Here is a 24,025-nt window from a genome sequence, read left to right as displayed (position 1 = left end):
TTTTAATCTAAATTTCATTCCAAGATAAATGAATAAGTCTACAACCATAACAGGGCTTGCCAACCACACATGGTCATTTCTTAATAGTTAATAGTGTTGTCATTTAAGCATAATCCACCCAAGTGAAAAAAATTAAGACAAACAAAGATTATGTGAGAGGAGGAAAGGTTGCACAATCCACCATACTTATTGTATTTCTAGGATTATCTTCCGATGGGTTAGTTGGAATTATGACTTTTAGCCCAATTTTTTAATTCTTAAAAGATTTATCACTCTCACTGGTTGTCAATTTGAATGTTTGGATTTTAATTTCTAGGTACCATTATAGTGTATTTTGTTGTTTATTTTTATTTTTATTTTTAATTCAGTGTATAAATTCTCACTCGAAGGTGGTATGACCACTTTTCCATGCAATACTCACTATGAATATTTTACAAGTCTTCACTATTACTTTTCCTCTCGTAATCTCTTTCTTATAAATCTCTACATTTCTTTGAGTTAGTGGTCATAAAACAACCTCACAAAGAACTAAAAATACTACCCTATGCATTACAAAATGCATCTTTTTAAACTATTTACATGCCTATATAGTGGTTGTCAAAAAAAATTCTAGCTACATGAAATATCCAAAACATTCAGAATGAGCATCAATGGTGGCCTTGAATCTTCTAAGAATTAAAATGTTTTGTTAAAATTCATAATCAAGCCTACAAGTTGGAAGAAATGAAGGTAGAATTAGAAATTATGCTCAAAAAAACTTTCAAATAATTTAATTTAGATATACTCGCCCTGTTACAACAACTCAAAACATATTTTCAATAATGTAGTATTAACATCATTGATGCCAAGATATGCTTAAAATAATATATAATGAGTTTCTATTTATTTGCTTTTTCACTAATTAAGAGGATAAACATACCTATTTAAACTTATTGTTGAGGGGTTGATGTTTTTTTAGTTTTTAATAAATGAATACACAATATTTGATTTCAAGAGAACTGTCTTCCTCTTGTACACCATCAATGGTTTGATATGAAAATTATATGAACTGTTTTCAATTTCAAACAAAAAAATATCATATTAAATGTAAATTTTGTTTATTTCTCCATGTGTTAACTAGACTGCACCCATTACCTTGATTTGAATCAGATCCTTTCTCTTACTTACCTTTAATAGTTCCCTAAATTCTCCTTCTTACTTCCTTGTTACTCAACATAATTCCAAAATTGTTTTTGTCATAGAGAAACATCTTTCTTATAAGGAAACTCACCTATCTTCATTCATAAATATATGTGTTCATGTCATGTGTAAATTGTTTTTGTCATAGAGAAACATCTTTTATAAAATGAAACTCACCTATCTTCATTCATAAATATATGATTTCATGTCATGTGTATTTTAGATAAGTATAAATTATTTTGATAAACTTAAAAACCTAAAATATACATTACATAACAAATCTATAGCTCTGTTTTGTTTCACTTTATGTGCAACATTATCCTTGTATTTTGTTTCTTTAATCTAATATTTATGTGATTCATATTCCCTCTTTATTGTTTTATATGTTGCTTTGTTCCTTTCTTGTTCCTCCAATTCATGGAAATTTTCATGGTCATGAATAAAGAAGACTCTATATCTCTTACGATAATTGTGGATTTTTCAATACCCTTGCATCTAATGTTTCTATTCACACCATCAATGTCAAGTTATTTATAGCTAATGAAATCTAGTGAGTAAAAAATTGTATATATATATATATATATATATATATATATATATTTCAATCTTTGCTAATTACGGATTCTTAATAACATTGGTATTATTGATCTATTAAATGCATCAGTTTGCAAAATACCTAATCCATCTCTTAATGGGTTGCCAAGTTTATTTGTTACTTTCTCGCTCTTATTCATATTTTGGATATATAAGAAAAGTCAAGTTTCTAGAAAATACAATTTATGTTTCTAAGAGAGTCTCAATGATAATAATGGATAAAGTTCTTGATTAGACAATTTTGAGAGTTTTAGTTAGGAAAATATATTTTGAACATCATATTGAAAAGATCCATTTAACTAAACATCTATTATGTGAGGAAATATATCAAATCCTTCCGAGTGCAATTTTTATGTCATATTATACACTCCAAAAATAAATTACACCTCAAGCAATCAACCCCATGATAAATCCAAAATTAGATGGTTCTAAACTGATTTTAGTAAATAAAACTTACAAACTGCTTTCTTAAATAAAACTTATAAACTACTTTAGCTATTTCTAACTTACAATGTAGAATTTACATCGGTTAACTAAGACGCTCAAATTGTGTTTTTGACTAGGAAGACAATATCTGGTAATATGCAAACCAAAATATATAATGACAACATTGGTGTGAAAAGAAATATTAAAAACAAAAATTAATTTTAGTTATCATTTCAGTAATGTTTCCTTTCTCATGACCATTTTTCAATGACGTCCGTTTCTCCAAAAATAAGGTATGCTGCTTATTATTGCGTTTTATTTCCGGGTTGAGTTTAACTTCCTTGACCGTAAGGGATCTTTGAAGAAGGCAGCCCAATAGACGAAATTCCCTCTCATCATATTTGTTGATGTCTATTAATTCAAGATTGGGAAGTGGAGACATTGAAGATTGTGGGATGGGAACACTCTTATGGGCCTCCTGCATTACAAACCAAAAAACTCATATGATGCATTCGTATAAACAGTGAAGTAATAATGATGTACTCTCATAGTAGAACACTCGGAATTAAAAAGCCTCAAGAGCAGGTTGATAGGGACAACAATTCATTTTCCAAGATTGATGGCGAGCACTTCAGTGATGTAAGCGTTCCAACTAATTCGAGAAATATGTTCTCAAAGAGAGAGTGTGAATACCGCCTCGATTCCAAAGATTTTGAGTCTTCAAATTGATTGGGAAAGCTCTTTAAATTCCATTGTATTCTGATCGGAATTGGATCCATGAAAATTATCAAAGTGCCATGACCGTATCAAATCAGGACAGACTTTGAATTTATGAACAAAGAGCTATCAGGAAGACCTCTGTATAGTGGCAGTTTCCAGCCAGCAAGGAACGACGACAACCTCGGTCAAAGCGTGCTGATCGAGGCCCATGGAGACGGTGTAGGAGGCAAACTGGCAGTTAGGAAGCCCGGATCAGGAAATGAAGGCCATTTCTAAAGTGCTAATCGCGCATCGCTGGGAAAAACTCCTCGAGAAGGAAAAGCCCCAAAGCGCTCGGTCTCATGAGAAGTCGGGAAATTGTAGGGAAAGCACTAAGGCGAAAGGCGGGTCCTGCGCTCCAAAACCGGCGATATATCGGAGGCACATTGGGGCGGTAAGTGGATTTTGTAGAAAATGAGCGATTCCATTCACCGCACGACACGTGTCCGACGGATGAGAGAGAAAACCACCTCTCATCTTGCACTAAATGTCGAGCAAGTCAACCGTGCGAAATGAGCGAGCACTGTAGGATCTGGGGGCTCCAGATTTGACAGTGGAGATTGTGCCCGATGGAGAAATCAGATTTGACAAGGGAATTAAGCCGTGGCATAAAGAGGTTTGAAGTCTGATTCGACTGCTGAGTTGGCGGATGAGTCATTCCATAATGTAACTGAAAAAAACTGAACCGTTGAGGAAGAGTTGGCATAGTTCGTGAGAGGACAAGTGGCCACCTCCCTGTGAGACGTTGGCGATGATGCAGAGGCAGGGAACTCCAAGCGAACAATAGCAGGCGATCTGAAGGGGCGGAAGAGGAAGCGAACAGTCAAGGACAGATTGGCTTTAAGCCATGAATAAACAGAGGATAGAATGGAGAAGAGAAGGAAGAACTAGAGAAGAAAAACAGTGAAGAAAAGGTGAAAGAGACAGTGAAGCAAGAAGCAGAAAACAGAGAGCTGAGCTGACCTAAGGCAGCATTGAGCAGACAGAAGGCTTGAGAGGTTCAAGCAATCCCTATGAGGATCTGTCGGGAATTGAGTACCACATTGGGCTCCTCCCATTAAAGACCAGAGAAGTCAATACTTGGAAAGGGAAAGAGTCTGTGCACTCTAGTGGCTTGGGGAATCCAAGAACCACCCTACCAAGCATTATCTGTTTCAGGAGACTCAAATTGAGCTCCTCACTATAAAAACTCTGCTTTTAAGACACAATAAAAGAAGGCCACCACTGAAAGTTGGACCGAAGACGTAGCCCCAGAGGATAGGGTGATCTCCTTATTAATTTGTTGTGTTCTTGCATTTTCTTACTGTGTTTCCCTTATTGTCTTCCATTTTCCAGTGCCTGTGTATTTTGCAATCGGATCGATCCATTGCCTAAGATAACATAGACACACACTAGCACATGAGTCTATAATACCTTCATTAATTAATTATTCAACTGAGATCACTCACGAGTGATTTTCATATCAAGTGGTATCAGAGCTTTAGGTTGTTAAGGTTAGACAAGCTTGTGTTGGTTTATCTGTTGAATGCTAACTAGATCAAAGCTCAAATTAGGAGAAGGAGAGTTAGTCGAAACTAATCCTAAAATTGGGAGAGTCTATCCTCAAAAGACAATGTCAGAGGGAGGTTCTATGGGTCAGACCCTCAATTCATAGATAGTTTCCTAGCCATAAAGTCCATGGTAGAAGAAATGTATAGGGACTTTAGAAAACATAAGGATGAAGATTCATCAGGCTCTAAACAAGACAAAGGAGAAGATAAGTCTCACTTCCATGACCACTCAAAAGGCCAAGGGAAAGAAGAAAGCTTTCTCACACCTCCTAATAGCCCTAAACATAAGAAGAAGGCATCTTTGATTAAACTAGATGTTAAATTTGATTTACCTATATATGATGGAGAGTTGAATGTAGAAAAGTTGGACAATTGGATTAGACAAATTGATGTTTATTGCAGAGTGCAAAGTATTGACTCAGACAAGAGTAAGATTCAGCTGGCAAGCCTATGCCTTGGAGGCACTGCCTTGGTTTGGTGGGAAGGTAGAACCCAAGCTAACATGAAGAGACAAGGTAAGACTATCTCTGTCTCGAGTGAATTTGTTTCTGCAATCAAAAAGCAGTTCTATCCATTGGCCTACATGCAACAAGCCATGATGAGCTAGCAAACTCTTCGACAGTTGAAAGGGGAAAGTGTGCAATGGTACACTCAAGAATTTAGAAAGAGAGCACTGATTCTAGGAATCTCATTAGACTCACCTGAGACTCTGTTGAAGTACATTGGTGGTCTACACAGCTACATGAGGCACACTATCCTCATGTTTAATCCCACTAGTATAGATGAGGTATCTGTACAAGCTACTCATCTAGAAGCTAGAGGAAAGAATGGAAGTCCAGAAGTTGGGGGATCATCCCAACCCACTGCAAGCAAGAATAAGGAGAAAATAAAGCAGAAATGGAAAGCAAGGAAGGCTAACACTGCACAGAAAAGCAAGGCTTCATGCACTCACTGTAAAAAGGATGGGCATGATGATGAGCATTGTTGGATTCTGCATCTAGAGCTGAGACCTAAGAAGTTCGAGGGCAAGAAGAAGAAGATTGCTACAACTATTCAGAAAGATTTGGGGTCAGACTCAAGAGATGAAACAACCATTGCAGCCACAGGTATAAGAGGTAAGAATTCTAAAGCATCTACTAGTAATTCTACACAATCTACTATTGATGAAGAAAATGAGAGAAAAAGACATGAGCTTTTCCATATTCAAGTTATTTCCAAACATCAAAAGATTGATACTTTGTTTGATAGTGGCTCACAAGTAAATTTAATTTCTGAAGCAATTGTAAAGAAGTTGGGATTAGTAACTACACCTCACAAGAAACCATACCCATTAGGATGGTTGAATGATAAAACACAACTACAAGTGACTAGATAGTGCAAACTCAAGTTTTCTTTTGGGTCAGCATTTGTAGATGAGGTTGAGTTAGACATAATTCCTTTGGATATATGTGGAATTGTTTTAAGAAGTTCTTACTTGTATCACAGAAAAGCTATTTTCTATAGAGCTGAGAACAAGTATCTACTTGTTAAAGATGGAATCGAATACTTTGTAAGAGCTCATAAGCTCAAGAATAATTATACTCTCATAAACTCAGGGCAGATGAAATGAATGATAAATTCATGCAAACAATTCTTACTGATGGTTGTAAAGGAAAGGAAACCTGATAAAACCAATGTATTTGAAGGTTGTAATGCTAAACAACAAGCTGATTTAGAAAAGGTTGTTTCAAAGTATGATATCTTGTTTCAAGAACCTAAAGGTTTTCCACCCAAAAAGGAAATAGTGCATGATATTATTTTGTAGCAAGATGCTCCATTGCCTAACATTGGAATGTACAGGTTGTCCGCTTTAGAGAATGCTGAAATCAAGAAGCAGGTGCAGGAGTTGCTTGAGAAGGGGTTCATCAGACCTAGCACATCACCATGTGGGTCACCAATCGTTTTGGTGAGAAAGAAAGATGGCTCGTGGAGAATGTGCATTGATTACCGAGCACTGAATAAGATAACAATAAAAAATCGTTATCTCCTTCCTCGCATAGATGATCTTTTAGATCAATTGAAAGAAGATGTCTATGTTTCCAAGCTAGACTTGCATAGTGGATACCATCGGGTCATAGTTGCAGAACAAGATGCATGGAAGACTGCTTTCAAAACAAAGCAGGGATTGTATGAGTGGCTGGTTATGCCTTTTGGCTTAACTAATGCTCCTGCTACTTTCATGATATTAATGAATGATGTACTCAGAACTTTTCTTGATGATTTTGTTATTGTGTATCTGGATGACATTCTGATATTTAGCAAAACGTGGGAAGAACACTTAAAGCATGTTAAGCAGACATTAGATGTTTTGAAAATAGAAAAACTTCATGCTAAACTCTCAAAATGTGAATTTGGAAAAACATCTTTGAATCATTTGGGTCATATAGTAGGGGGTGGTGAATTGAAGATAGATCCCTCTAAAGTGGAAGTCATTGTAAACTGGCCTAAACCCAAATCTGCTACAGAAGTTAGAAGCTTCTTAGGAGCAGCACAATATTGGAGAAAGTTCATTTCTAACTTCTCCTTAATTGCAACTCCCTTACATGATTTAACAGGATTGAACAAGATGTTTCAGTGGGGAGGCAAATAGCAGAAAGCCTTCGACACCTTGAAAGAAAATATTAGTACAACACCTGTACTAGCACTGCTTGATCTTCAAAGACCATTTGAGATCCAAACAGATGCCAGTGACTATGCCATGGGAGAAGTGTTGACACAGCACAGTAAACCCATATGTTATCATTCTGAGACATTTAATTCTCCAGTGGTTAACTATCCTACATATGATAAAGAATTGTATGCATTAGTACAGAGTGTGAAAAAGTGGAAACATTACTTAATGGGCAAAGAGACAGTAATACATACTGATCATCAACCACTTCAATATCTACACTCCCAAACTAAGTTGCAGCAATCAAGGCACTATAGATGGATGGGTTTTCTACAACAGTTTCATTTAGTCATCAGATATAAAAAGGGCATACATAATAAAGTTGCAGACATGTTATCTAGACCCATTATAAATGCATCTACTATACTTAAGCATAATTCTGTGTTACATGAGAGTTACATTGAACAATATGCTCAAGATATAGACTTCAAAGATGTATATGCAACTTTAAGTCAAGGAAAACAAGTAGAATAATAGGATTATCATGTAAAGGACCGACTCTTATACCATTGTGGGAAGTTATGCATTCCACAAACTGAAAGAGTAAAGATAATTCGAGAAGCACATACTTCTCTAATATCAGGTCACTTTGGAGTAATTAAAACAGTTGCATAGCTGCAAAGGTTTTGTTATTGGCTAAAAATGAATGAGACAGTTTCTAGATATGTAAGAGGGTGTACTATGTGTGCTAAAAGCAAGCCCAGCAATAGAAAATTAGGCTTGTACACTCCATTACTAGTTCCTTCTCACCCTTGGGAAAGTGTTTCCATGGATTTTATTGGAGGACTGCCTAAATCTAGGAAAGGTCATGATTATCTGTATGTTGTTGTGGATAGGTTCAGCAAAATGTGTATTTTGATACCTTGTAATAAACAGATTACAGATGAACAAACTGCAAAACTTTTCTTCCAACATATATGGGTTCATTTTGTATTACCCACTACCATTGTATCTGATCGAGACACCCGATTTGTGGGGAAGTTTTGGTCAAGTCTATGGGAACTGATGGACACCAAACTAAAGAAAAGCACAGCTTTTCATCCACAAACTAATGGCCAGACATAAGTAGTCAACAGGATAGTGATCCAGTTTCTGAGGGGATATTGCAGCAAGCATCCTAAGGTTTGGGATGAACATTTATATTATGTGCAACATGCTTACAACAGAGAAAAACATTCTTCTACACAAAGATATCCTTTTGAGACCTATTTTGGTTTTACCCCAAGGTCTCGTTTGGATTTTGTCTTTGGTAAAGACACCACAGTTGAGGGACACAATGATGTGGACAGGGCAACTAGGTTCATTGAACAAATCCAAGAGATCCACTAGGCAGTACAGGAACAGCTGGAAAAGAGCCAAGCCAAATACAAGGCAAGGCATGACAAGCATCGGATGGAGCATAGTTTCCAAGTTGGTGACCAAGTCTGGTTGTATATCAGCAAGGACAGGATGCAAGGTGAAGGTAAAAAGCTAAAGCCTATCAGGTATGGACCTTTCAAGATACTTGAGAAGATTGGTGAAAATTCTTTTCGCCTTGATCTACCAGCTTACATGCACATCTACTCAGTTGTAAATGCAGATTGCTTGAGATTGTTTGAACCTTCACTAATTAATGATCCCGAAGAGCAAAGTCAATTGCCTTCTATTAATGACCTCCTACCTGAATATCTTAATGAATTACAGGAGGACATAGTTTTGGATAGGAAGGTGAGGACGACACACAGGGGAGATGTTGAGTACCTCAGAATTGTGCTCAAGGGTTCAAAGCCAAGTAGTGCAAAGTGGATAGAGATTGGACAAGTGAGACAATTGTACCCTCACTTAGTCGATGCTTGAAAACCAACTTTTGGTGGTCCAAAAGCTTTTTTTTCAGTGGGAAGGCCATGATCCGAATTGGATCGATGAAAATTATCAAAGTGCCATGACCGTATCAAATCAAGACAGAGTTCGAATTTATGAACAAAGAGCTATCAGGAAGACCTCTGTATAGTGGTAGTTTGCAGCCAGCAAGGAACAACGAGGACCTCAGTAAAAGCACACTGACCAAGGCCCATGGAGACCACGCAGGAGGAAAACTGGCAGTTAGGAAGCCCAGATCGTGAAATGGAGGCCATTTCTAATGCGGGCAAAACTCCTCGAGAAGGAAAAGCCCCGAAGCGCTTGGTCGCATGAGAAGCCAAGAAATCGTAAGGAAAGCGCTAAGGCGAAAGGTGGGTCCCGCACTCCAAAACCGGTGGTATATCGGAGGCACATTGGGGCGGTAAGCGGATTTGGTAGAAAACGAGCGATTCCATTCATCGCATGATGCGTGTTCAGCGGATGAGAGAGAAAACTACCTCTCATCGTGCGCTAACAGTCGAGCAAGTCAATTGCATGAAATGAGCGAACACCATAGGATCTGGGGGCTCCAAATCTGACGGCGGAGATTGCGCCCAATGGAGAAACTGAATTTGACAGGGGAATTAAGCCGCGGCATAAAGAAGTTTGAAGTCCAATTCGACCGCTGAGTTGGTGGATGAGTCATTCCACAGTGTAACTGAAAAAATGAACCGTTAGGAAGAGCTGGAGCAGTTCATGAGAGGACAAGTGGCCACCTCCCTGTGAGACGTTGGCGATGACACAGAGGCAGGGAACTCTAAGCGAACAACAGCAGGTGATCTGAAGGGGCGGAAGAGGAAGCAAACAGTCAAGTACATATTGGCTTTAAGCCATGAACAGACAGAGGACAGAACCGAGAAGAGAAGGAAGAACCAGAGAAGAAAAATAGTGAAGAAAAGGCGAAAGAGGCAATGAAGCAAGAAGTAGAAAATAAAGAGCCGAGCTGACCTAAGGCAGCATCAAGCAGACAAAAGGCTTGAGAGGTTCAAGCAATCCTTGTGAGGATCTGTCGGGAATTGAGTACCACATTGGCTCGTCTCATTAAAGACTAGAGAGGTCAAGACTTGGAAAGGGAAAGAGTCTGTGCACTCTAGTGGCTTGGGGAATCCAAGAACCACCCTACCAAGCATTATCTATTTCAGGAGACTCAAATTGAGCTCCTCACTATAAAAACTCTGCTTTTAAGACACAATAAAAGAAGGCCACCATTGAAAGCTGGGCTGGAGACGTAGCCCTGGAGGATAGGGTGAACTCCTTATTAATTTGTTGTGTTCTTTCATTTTCTTACTGTGTTTCCCTTACTATCTTCCATTTTCCAGTGTTTGTGTATTTTGCAATCTGATCGATCTGTTGCCTAAGATAACATAGACACACACTGGCACATGAGTCTGTAATACCTTCATCCATTAATTATTCAACTGAGATCACTCGCGAGTGATTTTCAGATCATATTCACTTTAGAGTCTTTTGTTAAAGTATTCAGAGTTTTAAGATTAGGGCAATTCATTGTCCATCCCTTCTCATCAAGACAACTATGTAAATTTAAATATCTAAAATGAGAGCTGAGATGATAGGCCTGTGTAGGCCAGCGAAATCCATTAAGTACATCTGAATAAGAGTGAAAATTGAAATAAAGCGGGCTAAAAACTCAATTATCATTACGTTATCAACAAGGGTGCATTTAGTGAGAAGTTTGAATTCAACGAAATCACTTGGAAAATCTGGTGTATAATTATATCCTCGCTAATTTTCCATGTGATTTCGTTGGATTCAACCTTCTCACTGAGTGCAACTTTTACTCTTTCACTTTTCCCTCTTATCCAGATGTTCAACATAGATCTTTGTTATAGCCTACAAAGGCATGTCATCTCAGCTTACATATTTAAGTCATGATGGTTGTGATGAAGAGGGATGGACAATCAATTGGCCTAACCTTAAAACACTGAATACATTCACAAATCACTTGAAATTGAATGGAATGGGATTTCAAGAGCTTTCAGCATCAATTGCAGGACTCGGACTCGAAATGGAGCTTGGAAGTAATTTGATTGAGTTAGCCTTATATTCAAGGTGTCCTCAGGTACTCTCTCCACGAATAGATTACATGAATTAGTGGGAACGTTGGGATCACTGTAAGTGTTTGACATTGATGTAAGTGCTTAACATTGATCTTAGGGAAAAATGGATTGTTGTTTTATATTTAGGGAAAAATGGATTATTTTTTTATATTTTAGGTTTTAGTGTATAAACTAGCACAATCAAGAAAAGATAATTTAGAGAAGTGAGGAGAATATAGGTAGCCATTTTAATTAGGACAAATACTTTAGAAAGAAATATAAAATAGACTATAATTAAAAAAAAAAATATCCACATTATTATATGCTAATCTATCGAAATGAATAAATTAATTTAATTTCTTGCTAGCATATACTTTAAATATCCTTCTAACTAATGATTAAATTAATCAATGGTTGGCCAATTACAAATTGCTTAATATGTGTTATGAACAAAATAATATTTATATAAATTTAAACATACACGAAAAGAGAACGTCCATGTTGTTTGGGCCAAGGACATGTGGCAATTGGTTAACATTGTTGTAGCATGTGGATTAATATCATTTTTATACACAATCCCATTGCTTCAATTCTATCTGGTGCAGTGGCCCACCCTCTCAGATTATTAAGACAAACTGAGATTCGCAGAGAAGAGGAAATGTTGCAGAATCGAGCATGCTCTTTAACAACTAATGCAATACCAGTTCCTTAAAAAAGATTCGTGAACATGTCATATGTCAAGCACATTTTAAAAACACTTTGCAAGATTAATAAGAAAATCTACCCGAGGTCCAGAAAAATTGCAATCTCTCTTGCGAGTGTGCTGCATAAAATTTTACTGCTTTGAACAAAAATTATATGTAAAATTCGAAAAACCAATATGAGTAGATATATTAATATATTTGAATCTACTAAGTCTTTAGCAAGAGTCTTATTTTTGTTCAAATTTTTGGAGGCGTCACCCATACTCCGGAAGTGTAGGAAGATACGAGCAATATGAAAGCAAGTCTTAGCACCAATTCCGTTGGAGTTTTGGTGTTTGCAATGGATTTGCAAAAGTCTCACACGTGAGCGGTATCGTCTCTTGGCATGTTGTAGATCGATCCTGACTTAATATGGTTCTAGGTTGATAGAATCTCCCTTTAAATAGTCTCTATTGACAAGAATACCATGGGTCAATACCATGGGCTGTCATAAAGCTAGATACCATGGGTGTTTAACATGGACTCTTATAATCCTGGAGCTCAAAAACTCTTAGGAATAATTTATAGAAAATAACAAAAAAAAAAATTATTTTTATTTTTTATTTTATTTTGACCGAGTTAAACTGTCTACATGGCATTACATTACAACATCTCTAAGAATTTGTTCTAGAAAGGACCTCTCCAAGCAATTAGTAGCAGAAAAACCATGAGCCACTAAACCAATGAACGTACAAACCATCAATGTTGACTTTAACACAATGACTCATTTACCTAATCAAGGTTATTCTTGATTATAATATGATAATAATAATAATATTTTATACTTGTGATATCGAAACTTTAAAATGGAAATGAAATCATTAATAGTATATTAATATTTTTGACTAAATTTTGGGAAGCTAGTAAAGCGACATATGGTCCTTGACCACTCACCTCAAAGTTTTTTTTTACAATGTGTGTTCTCTTTTACAATGTGGTATTCTAGGTTCATTAAATGGCTTCATCTCATCAAAAATTAATGAAACATCATAAATTAAATACTTGGGCCTATAGACATCAATCCATGATAATCACAAAAAATCATGTCCCATGATACATCTCACATTCCTAGCCATGCAACCATGTGGATTCTTAACTTCTAAACAGTGTTTGTTACAATATCATGGGCCAATACCATGGCTTATGAATATCACATGCCCAATATGACATGTGTTCATATCACATTTTCTTCATTTAGGTAATTTAAGATAAATTAATTAAAAGAGAATAATGACTCATTTCCCTTGTCAAACTTAATCTAACTTTATGGTGATTTGGGGTAGATAGTGGTCCTACTCAATCAATATTTATAGTCATTTGCTTATTATTATTATAGTAGTCTTTAAGTGCTCTTTTTTGGGAAATTTTCCATTTTATTTTCTGATCTAATTTGTTTAGAATCTTTAGGAATTTATTGACATCACCAGTTTCACAGATGAAATATTCACAATAGAAGTGCCCCAGGGGTTTTTGATGGCATTGAAATAACAAAAATCAAGATATTACAACAAATGTTTTTTCAAGATTCTAGAAAAAATTTGTTGATAACTCCAAAAATGAGCACTTAAAGACTACTCCATTATTATTATTATAAATTTAAAAAAGAATTAATATATGAGTTCAATATATATGCATTAAATAAAATATGTAACAAGATTTTTAGGCATGGAGATGTTTGAAACAAGATTAATACTGGAGGCGGAAAGGAGTTGAATCAATATTATGACTAAATTTGCAATTATTGCCAATTTATAATTTTACTTTTACTTTGAAACAATTTAGGTAAACAACCAACAACATGTCAGGTAAGAAAAAAATTTAAATGAACACACATTATACACTCACACTTTAACATGGAAACCCTTGCAGGAGAAAAACCACAAAATCTTGGTTGTATTATGAAGTAGATCAAACGTCGCTACTCTTATTACATCAAGTCAACAACAACTCATAGAAGCACGAAATCCCTTAGATTTGTTTGCTAAAACAAAATCCCTCTTTAAAGACACTTGAACAACTTACAAGAGGAATCAACTTCTTAAGAAAGCACCCAACTATAGGAGGCACTAATTCCAAGTTGTACATCATGCACTCACTATGATGGAACCACTAACTTCCTATTATGCAAACGTCAACTTGTTTTCTGTATGGAACTTGTTGTTTTTTGTTCTTACTCTCACTCATTTTTATGTATAGCTCGAACCAACTCACGACTTTTTATTCTCCTCACTAGCCATCGCTTTGCATAACCCATGCAACTTTCTTTCTCTCAGTCTTCTTCAACATTCTTATAGAAATTCACTTACTCAGCTCATACAATCTACATATTAGTAGCACTTAGCCATCTCTTCTGCGCTGGATCTCAAAACCTAACTATACAACCTCACTCTCAGACAAACTCTCTCACATGTTGCCACATTCCGCACCTCTCTCACTCTAGTAACCATTTTTTTGTTCACCTATCACACATGTTTCAATGTAGTGACTTCTACATTTTACACTACTTGAGGAATACTCCAATGTGGCTCACTTTTTCATCTTTCAAGACTGAATGTGACAAACATAATGGGCTTCATTTACTGAACCTCATGACATAGCTATGGTCTCCATTACCAATCGTTACAGTTGTAGAAGAGCACTTGAGTATGGCTCGTTATGCTTGAGATAATTGTATTAATCAACCTGAGTATGGGTAGCATTTACTCCCTTTGTATTTGTGGATGGGGTTGAATATGGTTTACTCTGTTTAATTAAACTCCATTTCAACCTATATTTCTCAAGGTATGCCACTGTTAATTATGTATGACACAACAAGTTCTTCATAGTTCCTCAAAAGCAAGAACATAGTCACTTATTACTTCCAAAATAAGAAAGTATGCACTACTTGTCATGATTAGGTTAAATCCATGATCATGCAATCCTCACCTATCGAGATACACAATTAGACCCTTTAATTCCATAACTCAATATGATTCCCATCACTTCATTAAACTCTTTTACTTATTTTTACTACATTTTCTTTTAAATTGTAGTTTTGGTTCTCGGATATGGGTTTTACCAGTATTGGTTATGCTCCCAATGTTAACCACTTTTCACAAAACTACATTAAACCTCCTTTGGGTCAAGACCTTTATAAATCTACGATTCATGTCATCTACTCTTTATAGAATTTTCATATGTTGAGAGGTCCACCAAATGCACCATAGCACATATCTTGAGGCTGATCCATTACTTCCTTTGAGTCATTAAATCAATCATTCTCTTTTCCATGCTAATCTTCCATGCCCTTAATTTTTAGCATCGTATGCCCGAGGAGCCAATACAAAGGACTTATCACATCCTGATTTATCACACGTTCCTTTACAACTAAAATTAATTCATGACATTGTTTTCTTATTAGTAGAGGGTGTTAGAACAATTCTTGTTCCCCATATCCATCTCGTGGGACCTCAACTACACTGGCCCAAGGTGAAAACTTCCCATCTATTATTGGTGTCATGAAAATCATTTGTCTCCTAGATAATATCGACTAAGGGACCACACTATCCAAAGACTTTCTCAAGACTCTGTTTCCTGGAATTAATGAGTAAGCACTATTGCACATGTCCCCAGATGTTGGCTCTATTAGTTGTGGTACTATCCACTATGCCTTCTCTCTTGAGGTTTTCCAATTTTCAGGCTTTCTCCACCCTATTGGTAATTTTGATAACATGAGAAAATAATGCCAAGCATTACCCCTAGTATAGACATCGAGTACTTCCACATCAGCTACTAAAGTCACTACTACCACGTGTCCTCTCTGAGTGGTGCCATGTGTCAACTAAATATGGCCCACTTCACTAGATAAAAACACCAAATCAACATCCCATGTGTCACTTTCCCAACATGCCACAACATCATTGGCGATCCCTCGTATCACAACAAGAGTGTTTCAACTCTCAGGGGCTCCTCAACTTATATTATCAACCCGAGGTTCGTACAAACTTAGAGGTGATAGTGATAGATGACCAATAGGTTAGGTTCTACTCATGCCACCCTTAGTCATGACATCAAATTAAAATTTTCAGAGACCATTCCTTCAGCTTAACTATAGTGAAATCTTCTAATGAAAGAACAATTGTAAATTGATTCTAAGTATCAAAGTGATAATGTCATTCATTCAACTTGTAGATGCTAATTAACATTACACTAACGAGAAATGCCTAGTCTAATTGCATAAGTGAAGCTACTCTATTTTTCTCATTTTATCAAATAAGTGGCCTACTTGCATGTCTCATTGGTCTGATTTATATTTTGTTGAAAATCATAAATCTAACTTGTAACATTTTTGTGAAAAAATCACTAACTCTACTTTGTTTTGTAGTGAGAAAAAGAGGAGGTTCGAGTGGTCTAAGAGATTATCTCAACATAAAATCACAAGTTTTGGGTCATTATTCATCCTAAATATGCTAAGGTTGAAGTGGGGAGAAAAAAAAACGAAGGTAGATGGTGCTACAGCCTTGCTACAGGTGCTGCTACAGTTGGTCCTATAATGCTAAAGGAGGGGTTCTGAAAGAATTTTTAGGGTAAATATGGTGTCTTGAGGGAAGGAAGAGATGCATAAAGGTAGAAGGGGGTGAATGAAGGTTGGGGGAACCTCCTATCCAAGCCAAATATGTCATGCACCCATTTTTATTCTTCTTCATAGTACACCTAGGGTGGATTTCCATGGTAGTGGATGGCCAGGTCTGTGGAGCAGGTTATGTCGTCAGGGGTCCCAATGGAGTTTTGAGGAGTTTCTATGAGGTCTGACAGCATTCGCATAGTATATTCCATCATCTGCAGATTTTTCATTTCGTTCCGACGCATTTCAACAACTTTCAAAAAAGTGAGTTATTAGTGGCATTAACTTAATTAATTACTCTTAAGGTGGCATTCCGGGGGGAATACGTGGAAGAACACATTATTGTAATAGCTCATTGGAATCATAATGAGAAGATATACATGATGTGATGGTTAGATGATACTTTCAATGACCTAGGAGGCATGATGGCCAATTTACCATTTTCCCACATTAAAAAGAATATTTTAATTGAAATAAAAGAGGGAAAAGTGCTCCATGATTAAAATAATTATAAAATAGAATGTTATAGAGGAGTCCATCAAATCTATAAAAGAGGAGGAGGAGACCATTTGAGGAACATCTTAGTTTTGATATTGTTTCTTGTATGTGAGGTTGAGAACCTGGTTCTCTACTCTAGCGGTAGCCCCAAAAGAGAAACACTCGGGTGATTTAGCGAGAGTGGGGGAACACCCCTCTCTTCACTTAGTGAATCCATTCGGGGTTGACCTGTTGTGGTATATTGGTTTTTCAGTTTGTTTTGGAGGTCCATTACGACATTATTGTAGATTTATCTAAAGCCATTGATCTTAGCTATATGGGTTGTATTTGCATGTAAACACTAGTTCTTCTAATATAATAAAGTTGAGAATTTCCTGTTCATTGTGTTATGGATTACAATGCTTTATTTTCTTATTTTTACCTGGAAACCTTCTGTGAAATGCATGATTAGTTTTATGTGAAGCGCGTGTTTGAAATTTTTTGCAATTAGGACATTACAATGGTATCAGAGCCTTGGTATTGGCTCAGCCTGAGGATTTATTGCAGTAGATCGAGGGTTTATTATAAACATGCCAAATTATATTTGTCGGAGAAGTTTTTCTTGGGTGTTAATAGTTCTACAAAACCTCTGTTGAAAAATACTAGAAAAAAGATCTTATGCTTGACAGATCTACTAATTTTGTGGGTTGAATTGCATAATTGCATCAGAAGGTCATGCTAGATTTTCTACCTCGCAAAGATTGTGGGGATTAGATTTATTTGGTGCCAATATCACTGTGCGTTGGACTATTTTCCTAGGAGCATATATTTTCATTTCCAAGTTCGTGGGGCTAAGATCTGAGTGTGTTTCAAACTTGGACCAAGATCAACATTGTCTCCTGCTACCAGAAAAATTGTAGAATCATTTATTACTACATCCATGGGTGAGGTTTGTGTCTGTATAATGATCCATTGACGTAATTTGTTATCAGATTGGTGATAAATTGGTAGAGGGGGCCACTGCAAGTGAAAGAAGCTATGGTGGGCCTATCGCCTGAATCACAGAATCCATGCAATGTGTGTCTATGGCAGTGCAATTAACATAAGGCTGAACATAACCCAGGTGTGAGGATTGGTCAAAGTTTTGTGTTCATGGCTGGATCATTGGTCAACATGATCAAGTTGAAGACATATGGAGGTCAAGTGGATATCGGTGCTAGTGTTTAAGAAATGGTGCATTAGCTAACTATGATTTGAACGTCTATGGCTCAGTGGTGTGATTAATTCCCAATGCGTTGGCTTTTGTTGTGCAAATCGAACACTGAAGAAATTTGTGGTACCCAAAACATGCAGGAATTTGTAACAATCCTGGAGGGAAATTACGAATGAATATATGTTGTATGTAGCCCAGTCGAGACACTTGTTCACCATTAATGGGGTCTAAACTCGTGTTTAATAGGTTTACTTACTAGAAGAAGTAATTATGTGTGTGGACCTCCCTGTGGTTGGACTATGAGTAAGGAGATGTGTGCAGTATGTAGGTGGGGTCACAACAGAATTACAAACTCTGGTGATTGGGGCTAGTAAGTTCAACCAACCATTAATCGTAGCTCAGAAATTCTGAACAAAGGCCTTCCTTCCTTATGGCATAGCTACCTCATCACAACTTCCACTTGCACCATCTTCTTACACATCGTGCGACCCTCCTTTTTTCATATAATTCTTCCTCGGCAAAGTAGTTTAAAGTCTTGCGCTCTCTTGCAACTACGAGAAGCACTAAGACTTCCCTGTTTTCATGTAGCCATTGTGTGGGGGCGAGATCATCCCTATAAGCCTTCAATATGACCCCATTAATCTTGCCATGAAACACTTCCTTAATCACGTTCCAGCCTAGCTAATGCATGTGAAACTTCCCCAGAAATTTGGTAAACTTTTTGTCATACATCAGGACCAAATCGCCATTCTTAAAAGTATGATGCTTAATGTGATGATCATGCCACACCTTGTCTCTAGATTTCTACACCTGTTGATGAAAGCCAGCCAAAAAATGGTCTTCCTCTAACGCAAGAAGTTGCGCTTGGTGTTCCTCCATTGCTTCACAATCTGTCATCTCGGTTACTATTACGATCCTGAGGCTGGGCACAATGTATTCCACCGACTTCACTGCTTCTTTTTCATAAACTATTCAAAATGGTGTTTTCCCAACAAATTTCTTACAGATCGTCCTATATGGCCATTGAACCATCGGTATGTGCACATCCCAATCATTTCGATTAACATTGCAGACCTTTGTTAGGGCATTCTCGAAGATCTTGTTGAAAGCTTTGATAGTTCCATTCACTTTGGGATGATACGACGTACTCTTATGATGGTACATATCGAATTCTTCTCTTAAATCCATAATTGTCTCGTTCAGCAAGTGTGAACATATGTCACTCACCAAAACCTTTGGTATCTAAACCTTGAAATCATAAATTTTAATATAAACTTCATAGCAAGTGTCATGCTATAATCCTTCATAGGTTGTGCCTCGACCCACCTGGTTAAGTACTTTGTCAAAGTGATAATACAACGTGCTTCCGGCTTCTCCTCCGGTGGCTAAATAGGTTCAATGAAGTCAGCTACCCATTAATGAAATGCTTGTAGCGTGACTTATGGATTTAATGATAGGCCATCCCTTCGCGATGGCCTCCCAGTCCTTTGACACACATCACATGCTCTACAAGACTCCTTATAATCTTTATGTATCGTAGGCAACCCTAATCCTGCTTGTAGAATATTTTGCATAGTTGCGTTGCCAGCATAGTGTCCTCCAGTGACACCACCATGTGCTTCAGCTAGAATACTGTGTCTTTTAATATTCAGGTGCATATTGACATAGAACTTCATCTGATCCCATCTTATATAAGTGTCCTACAATCATGAAAAACTTTGCAGCCCTCACAACTAGTTCCTTCTTTTATTGTGTTGTATAAGCTTCAAGAGCTATGCCAATAGATATAAAATGAATAATGTATGCAAAATACTCATCCGCAACTCTAACATCAATGAGTTTCAGGTTAGGTATCCCTTCATCAATATTAGTTGGTTCTTCACCATTCTCGATCAAGGAGAGGTGATCAGGTCCATCATTCAATCTCCGAAGTTTAACTATCACCTCAAACTCATACTTCTAGAAAAGAAGCAACCATCTACAAATCCCCCCTCCCCAACATAGGCTTATTGACCAAGTCCTTCAAAGAAAAATGGTCCATGTACATTTAAAGTGCGCACTTAGAAGATAATGCCTAAAGTTTTGTACTGAATAAACCATGGCCAATCCTTCTCGCTACGTGGTTGAATATTTTTTCGATGCCTTAGATAGTTTTTGAATGGAAAAGGCAATCAGGTAATTAATATCTCCTACCCCTGCTTGAGTTAAGACAACTCCCAATTCTATACAAGATGCATCCATGAATACTACGATTGTTGTCGTAACCATATTTTCCTTTAGAATATCCAAGCTCTTTGGAATGGCATCATCCCAATAGAATGTAACATCCTTCTTTAACAATTTCTCCATGGGTGTAGTGATCTGCACGTACGAATTAATAAAATTCTTATAGTACCCAGTATGACCCAAAGTCACATGTAGCTACCTTATATTCTTAAGGGGCTTCAAATTGATAATTACAACAATCTTAGCAAGGTCTACCATCAATCCCTACTTACAGACAATGTCCCAAAAGTATTCGATAAGGTAGACAATAAATGTATTACTTCAAATTCAAGGACATTTGATACTTTGTATATATATTCAACATGAGGTGCAAAGTAGGGACATGCTTCTTAACTAGCCCAAACACTATCCAATCATCAAAGTAGGCTTCCAACAATTTATGAATGAATTCCTTGAACACTGCGACAACCACCCTTGAGAAGATCGCAGCAGCATTTTTTAGTCCGAAAGGAATGATTTTCTATTGGAAAGACCCCCATTCTATAGTGAAGGTAGTCATTCTTCAATCCTCGGCTGCAATCTTAATTTGGTGGTATCCCAAAAACCCATCTGTGAATGAATAAGCTTCCTACCCACCAACATTTTCTATAAATTCATCTATAAAAGGCGTAGGAAATGAATCATGTACACATGCATCATTTAACTTCTGCAGATCAACGTAGATCCTGATATCAGCTTTACTTTTCTTCTCCTGGACCACCACAGGACTAACCCATTCTAATTCTTCTACGGGCTCAATTATTCCTGTCGCAAATATCTTATCAATTTCTTCTCTTACATTTTCCTTGTATTTGTGATTCAATCAATATGGGCACTGCTTTACCGGTTTCGCATATGGTTTTAGATTAATCTTCATCATACCCAAATTTCCTACTATCCCCTTCAAGTTAGAGAAATTAGTGAGGTATCTATGCGAGACGCTTCCTTATGGCATAGCTACCTCGTCGCATCTTCCACTTGCACCATCTTTTTACACATCGCGTAACCCTCCCTTTTTCATATAATTTTTCCTCGACAAAGTAGTCTAATGTCTTGCACTCTCTTGCAATTTCCAGGATCATTAAGACTTTCCTGCTGTCATGTAGCCATTGTGTGGGGGCGAGATCATCCCTAGAAACCTTTAATATCATCCCATTAATCTTGCCATGAAACACTTCCTTAATCACATATGAGCCTAGCTAATGCATCTGAATCTTCCCGAGAAATTTGGTAAACTTATTGTCATACATCAAGACCAAATCTCCATTCCTAAAAGTATGATGCTTAATGTGATGATCATGCCAAGCCTTGTCTCTAGCTTTTTGCACCTACTGATGAAGGCCAGCCAAAAAATGGTCTTCCTCTAATAACACATATTTCATTAAAATTGGAAGTTTTTTATTACAAGGACATCACTAACATTGAGCTTTTTGGGTGTTTTGAAATTCTAGATCCATAGTTTAATTCCAAATTTAATGAAATAAGTGTTTAATGCAGGAAGTTGCGCTAGGTGTTCCTCCATTACATCTTGATCTACAATCTCAGTTACTACTGTGATATTGAGGTTGGGCACTATATATTCCATCAACATCACTACTTCCTATTCATAAACTAGTCAAAATGGTGTTTTCCCAGCCAGTTTCTTACAGGTTGTCCTATATGCCCATAGAACCATCGATATGCGCACATCCCAATCATTCCAATTAACATTATAGACCTATGTTAGGGAATTCTCAAAGATCTTGTTGAAATCTTCGATAGTCCCATTCGCTTGGAGATGATCTGGTGTACTCTTCTGATGGTACATATGGAATTCATCTGTTAAATCCACAATTGTCTCATTAAGTAAGTGTGAACCTATGCCACTCATCAGAACCTTCGGTCGTCCAAACCTTGACATCATAAATTCGAATATAAACTTCGTAGCAGTTTTTGCACTGCAATCCTTCACACGTTGTGCCTCGGCCCAACTGGTTATGTAATTTGTCGCAGTGCTAATATGACATGCTCCCTTCTTCTTACTTGGTGATTGAATAGGTCAAACGAAGTGAATTACGCATTTATGAAATGGTTGTACCGTGACTTGTGGATTTTATGACAGTTCATCCCTTCATGATGGCCTTCGAGTCCTTTGACATAGATCGCATGCACTACATGACTCCTTATATTCTTTATGTATCATAGGCCACCCTAATCTAGGGAATCTGCTATGGAAACTACGTACAATCTATAGTGCCTACCTACATTCTATCACTATATATCGTACATAGTTGCCTACTTCTAGGATAACCCAAATTCTAGCCTCCACACTGGTGCAGTGGATAAAATCATAAAAGAGTTAATGGAATTTGGCATGAGGATTTGAAATTTGGACAAACAAAAAACCTCAGATAGCTAAGTCATAGAGCTTGGTCTACTTGATATACTCCTCCACATATCCTAACAACCCTATTTTAGGAAATAACAATATTATTTCCTTTTTCCTGAAGCCCTCTACTCTCTTAACTTGCCTCGACCTAATAGTCTCTTTGTCATCAACCTAAAGTCGTATTTTCTCTTAACTATACCACCTTGTGCCCTCAATCTCCCTAATGTGAGACTCAATCCTTCTTCTATTGGATCCCTTTGAGCTATGACCAACCCTATATCCTCACACCAAATTTCAACCGTTCTCTTAGAGACTACTAGTTAGAAACTAGAAGAAACAAAACATTATACTAGAGGTTGGGGGCATAGTAATGGACCTTAGTGGAAATATTCTAATGTTTTGAGTTATTTCCACTATTCATTATGCCCATATTTATTTTTCTTTTTATCAACATGGGGTTTGGTGGTCATGGCATGTTTATCACACCAACTTCTTCACAGAAAATCGACATGGTGCACTCCTATACTTTTTTAGTCTCAACTACATTATCCTTATAATCAAGCATGAATTTGGTTTTGAAGTGCTTCTTTCAGCATGTTTTTGTCCGCCCGTTTCTTCAATTAATGCTAGGTTATAAAGGTGGGTGAATAGTTAGCACCATGGTAGGATATAGGTGGAAAATAGTCACCATCATGCATTAAGTCAATCATTGATTTAATGATTTTCTGTCATATTCATTGAACATTGTGTTATTCTCATCCAATTGACAAGAAGGGATCAAATTTGATGGGAAATTTCTCCATCATAGAGAAATTTTCCCATAAAAGAGAACAAATATTTTTTCCTGGGCATCAACTTTTTTTGTTAAAATGATGAATACAACCACTACAGTAGTATAAACCATAAAATTTAGTTGGTGTTTCAGATTTCAAATTCCTATTCATTTTAAAAATAAATATCCTAGATCCATATTAACTGTGGATATACCAAGCACCTAGAGATATCAAATCTCTTTTCACTCTAAAATAGGTTCACATCTCAAGATATTTGATTCCTCTCCATGAATGCTAGATTGAGAGCTAAGATGGATCCAGGTTAGTAGACTATATATATGCATTTGTGTTTGGTTTTTAATTGCATTTCTTATTTGGGAACATGATATAGATAATCCATGGTACTATCATATGGTATTAACCCATGGTA

This window comes from Pinus tabuliformis, chromosome 3_2 (assembly GCF_031772625.1).
Source record: "Pinus tabuliformis cultivar Carrire ecotype Pingquan chromosome 3_2, CPIR1, whole genome shotgun sequence".
Classification (NCBI taxonomy): Eukaryota; Viridiplantae; Streptophyta; class Pinopsida; order Pinales; family Pinaceae; genus Pinus; species Pinus tabuliformis.
The sequence above is the reverse complement of the archived record's forward strand: the minus strand, read 5'-3'. Positions refer to the sequence as shown.